Source organism: Lytechinus variegatus, chromosome 18 (assembly GCF_018143015.1).
Source record: "Lytechinus variegatus isolate NC3 chromosome 18, Lvar_3.0, whole genome shotgun sequence".
In the NCBI taxonomy this organism is placed as follows: domain Eukaryota; kingdom Metazoa; phylum Echinodermata; class Echinoidea; order Temnopleuroida; family Toxopneustidae; genus Lytechinus; species Lytechinus variegatus.
The window spans coordinates 16,086,704-16,091,366 of record NC_054757.1 but is presented as its reverse complement, the minus strand read 5'-3'; positions in this window follow the sequence as shown (position 1 = coordinate 16,091,366).

Below are 4,663 nucleotides of genomic sequence, written 5' to 3'. Positions count from 1 at the left end.
GGAGATATTGAAATATTGAATGGGCCGAGTTATTCATTTACATATTTTTTATCTTTATATAATTATATTAAGATAGACAATCTATTCAACTTGCCTGAAAAAGGGTAGTATTTAATAACGTTGGTGTTTCACTTGACAAAGCAAGTGTAATTATTCTGCATTTCTGTAGAAGCTTAGAGACTTTAGAAACTTCTGATAAAGTAAGTGTTAAGCGCTATATTAGCTCGGGTAATTATTATAATTATTTATCTTTATTTTTGCAGCTGCTCAGATAGACAATCGATTATCTGTAATGCAAAAGAATGTTGTTTACTAACACTGTTGGAGTGTTGGTACACTAGACTATCGCTAGTGATATTTTGACACTACGCTGATTTCAATTACACTAACATGAAAACCCACTCCTGCGGTGTTGATGCTGTTTTTACAACTTTGAAGTGTAAGTGGAAGGCCACATTCTCTGGTGCTACTGTGGTGTAAATATGATTCATATTCTTTTCTAAAAACAACTGATTTATGCAGCTAATTACATTTCGCAATTTAATTTTGTAAAGAAATATGCTAATAGCACTGACCTCATTATTGCTTTGCGCTCGATGGTATAATTGCCATGAATCCGACCCAGCATTTGATTTAGACTGTTGTAATATATATTTCACCATTTTTGCAGCTAAATTTCTTTCATGGTGTGTTATGAAATATGTCAAAGAAATTGCTTTCATTTTGTCTTTTATAAACACCATCAAAATGTTGCCTCATGGTTATAAAGCTGTATAGTTGCATTAAGCTTAACGCTCTTGTGGATATTTTTATATTTGTATATGTAAGTTAATTAATAAAGTTAGTTCATTTACTTGTTCAATGTTATTATATTACACTTCCCAATATATCAGTAGTCATCATGTGATGAAGATAATGCTGAAGGGAAAATTCATGATAATATGATATTGATAGTGTTGTTGTTTATAAAATCACAATATCGCGTTGTTTTGTTCACTCTACATATATATATCTCATCCACATACAGTAATGCATTTTGTGCAAGTGAATAGCATATGCCATCGATTTGTATTTTGAAGTTTTTAGTGAAACAAAATAACATTGTATGGATTTGCGTCAGGTTAAGCTGCTATGTCGCTGAAGTGTTAAAACGTAGAGGGAGACAGAGATGGTGAGAGGAGGGAGAGAAAGGTAGTGAGCATTGATTGGTGAGTGAGTGAGTGAGTGAGAGGAAGAGAGAAAAAATGCTTGCAAGAACCTATGCATTTTTTTTGTTCACTGCGTTATGTATTCTTTTGACTGATGCCGCACTTATCTCCGTAGATGGACATGCATTCCGTCAACGTATATGTAGTGTGCCTTGCCATATAAGCTATGTTCAAGAAGTGTTTCGGTTTCGTAGAATCATTGCCTGGTTGTATGAATTCAAGATAGAAGTTATTTTGTCCTATCACACAAACGTAATTGCTTTGGTACGTATTTCCTGATATAAGAATGTGTATATTCATAAACAATAAAAAGGATATTCTCACAAATCTCACTTAATGTTTCGTTCGTGTTATAGATAGTATAACTCAAGGAATGAAAGATATGAGGAGAAGAAGAGTGATAGACTGGCAGATAAAAGAAACAGTGAGAAGGTGACACACATAAGAAGGGAATGATGTAATGAGAAAGATGGCTGCAGGAGATAACCTCCCTTTCACACGGTAAAAAAATCGTAATTTGAATGATGATTCCAGTGAAAAATAAGGCTAACGACAAATATTTAGCACGTGTGAAACCAAGCTACAACATGATTAGAATCACGAACGCTAATCACAGTCACGATTACAATAGCAGTCATCATTACAATGATGATTCAAGATTCACGTGTGAAAAGGCCCTAAGAGGGAGGGGAGAAATCGCGTCATTCAAATTAATGAGACAAAGGGAGTGACAAAGATAAGATATAGAAATGTAATAAAGAGAGTAGTGCAGATATTTATGTGTGGTGAGTATGCGCCCGAGTGGGGGTGGGGTAGTAGGAGACAGAGATATTACTTAAGAGAGAGAGAGGGTGGATATCATCACTGAGATATTACACTGCTGCAGAAGAAGTACCGCGATATTTCACTTCAGTTCGTTTAGCTCTTCCTTTGAAGATACTCGAGTAGAATTTTGTTTTCTTTACAACCCCTTTACTCACTTTTGATGAAGATACATCAATTTAACTTAAATTGAGTAGATAAAACAGTACTAGGAGCAGGTTCTGCATGAATTCGTCCGACCTTCACTAGTACTGATATATAGTATAGGATTTGGTAAGAAACGCTGTCTTGCTTATGACATTTCCTCAAGTCGAAATATTCAGATTTAATTACACTTTTAATGTACTATCTTACTTGAAATTAAATCCTTCCTCCAATTGCTATCATTCCATACCCCTCTCTCTGTATCACTCCATGGACCTACCACTCTGACAGAGTCAGAGTGGTAGGTCCATGATCACTCCAATCCAATTCTGCTATTAAACTCAATCTCATGATTTATTTCAGCAACTTCTTCAAAATTATGAAAAGAAAAACGGTGACTATAGTTTATAGACAATTAACAACAGACAAATCAGCTGGGCTCAAACTTATTTTATCAATTCATCAAGCAACTATACAGTGCGTCCCAGAATAAACGAAACCGAGATTTAGCGATCATTTATCATAACTTAATCATAAATAGAATAGACAAATGACCTACCAATTTAAAGCTTAGAATCTCCTCTTTCATCTGATATTCCTTAGGTCATTTCTTATTCACGCATGAGTGAGCAAAAACAATTTCAAGAAAGGATACCAAAAACTCATTTGGCGGGGGTTATCTGGGTTTCAAAAAGAAAACCACATTTCTGAAACGTTCAATATCTGCTCTTTAATTTGGTACCAAAATTACAAAAAATGGTCAAGAAATAAAAAAGTTCTGTTCATTTGAAATAAGGCTTGTATTTCCACAATTTCATGAGATAAACGTGTTTTCACCAGTTTCCCACAGAAGCTTTCGCATGGTGAACATAAGATTTAATGCATGGCTGATCGTCAACAAAACAGTGTCGAGAGAGTTTGAAAGCCATCCTGGAGAACCTCTTCATTTTATGAAATTATTGAAATTCAAGCCTTATTTCAAATGACCAGAACTTTGTTATTTCGTGACCATTTTCTGTAATTTAGGTATCAAATTAAAGAGGAGATATTGAACTTTTCAAAAATGTGGTTTTCTTTTTGAAACCCAGATACCCCCCGCCAAATGAGTTTTTGATATCCTTTCTTCAAATTGCATTTGCTCACTCATGCGTGAATGAGAAATAATCTAAGTAATATCAGATGAAAGAGCAGATTCTATAAGCTTTAAATTGGTAGGTCATTTGTCTATTTCATTTATGATTAAGTAATGATAAATGATCGCTAAATCTCGGTTTCGTTTTTTCTGACACGCACTGTATCACTTTTTGAAACGGGAGAATAATTAATATATTAAGTGCAGACTTTCATATTTGCCGGGTTTTTATTAGGTCAGCAGAATTTATTCATCTGTAATGCAATATTTTTTAAGCATAAAACATTTGATTGCCTTTATTGGGAAAATGAAGGACCGATGACGATTATTAGTACTTCCTAAAGATAGCAGTAAGACTCTGAACAACTGCAGGACATCGGGGGCGCTAGACTGCAGCAAATGCAACCAAGCTGATGTATTTCACTGATCTTGAACCTTCGTCCAAACTCTATGAAGACAGCTCCGACCTGGAAAATATCACTGGCAACTGAAGCTGGTTGATGGCTCAATGCAAGCTCTGAGGCGATGTGTCCGATAGATTCTCTTGCTTTACTCTTTGAAAGAAGTGGTATCTGATTTGAATTGTTGACGGCGCATGACTGTTCAAGATCGATCAGGGCACCACGCCATTTGCCGAATTTTTTTCTGATCAGGATGTTGTCATTTTTCAGGTCATGGTCAATGTCATTGATAAGAACACCTTGGTCATGCAAATAGTCCTTCGACGACGTCCGCAGCAAGAGTGTTGGTTGGTAATTCACCATGTTCACTAGAGCCTTGTAAATGGTGGTGCTCTTTCCGGTTACTTCACCCACAAACTTCATGGCGATTCCAATCCTATCTTCATTAAGCCTGAATCACCTGAATAGCGTTGGGAAATAAAGAGACTTGCTGACAATATTCCTGGAAGTGCACTTCTTAAAGCTGAAAGAGTGCTGCATAAGACGCTTGGTGGAATCTTTCTGGAGAGAAAGTACTTTGAGTCCCACTGACTCCCCGGTGTCTTTGCTCTTGTACATGTGAACTGATACGTGGACACCCTGTCTTAGCTCACACCCCTCATGATGTCCATGGAAAGATGAGTTCCAAGCTGTCAGATCACTTAGGGACCGTACAGAGAAGGAGCAAGAGTTTGATCCACAAGATCTGGAATTCCCTTGACTGAACATATGGACGAAACAGAGGAACTCCATGTTGTCGATTGATCCCCGGATCTGAAAACAAATCATAGCAAGTTACTCTTACCGATGCCATACCTATTCATATCATTGTATCGTGTTTGGAAGAGATTCCTTGTCCTATAAATCATATCATTGTGATAATCAAACTGTCAATTGTCAACTGGTTCTTTTTAAGC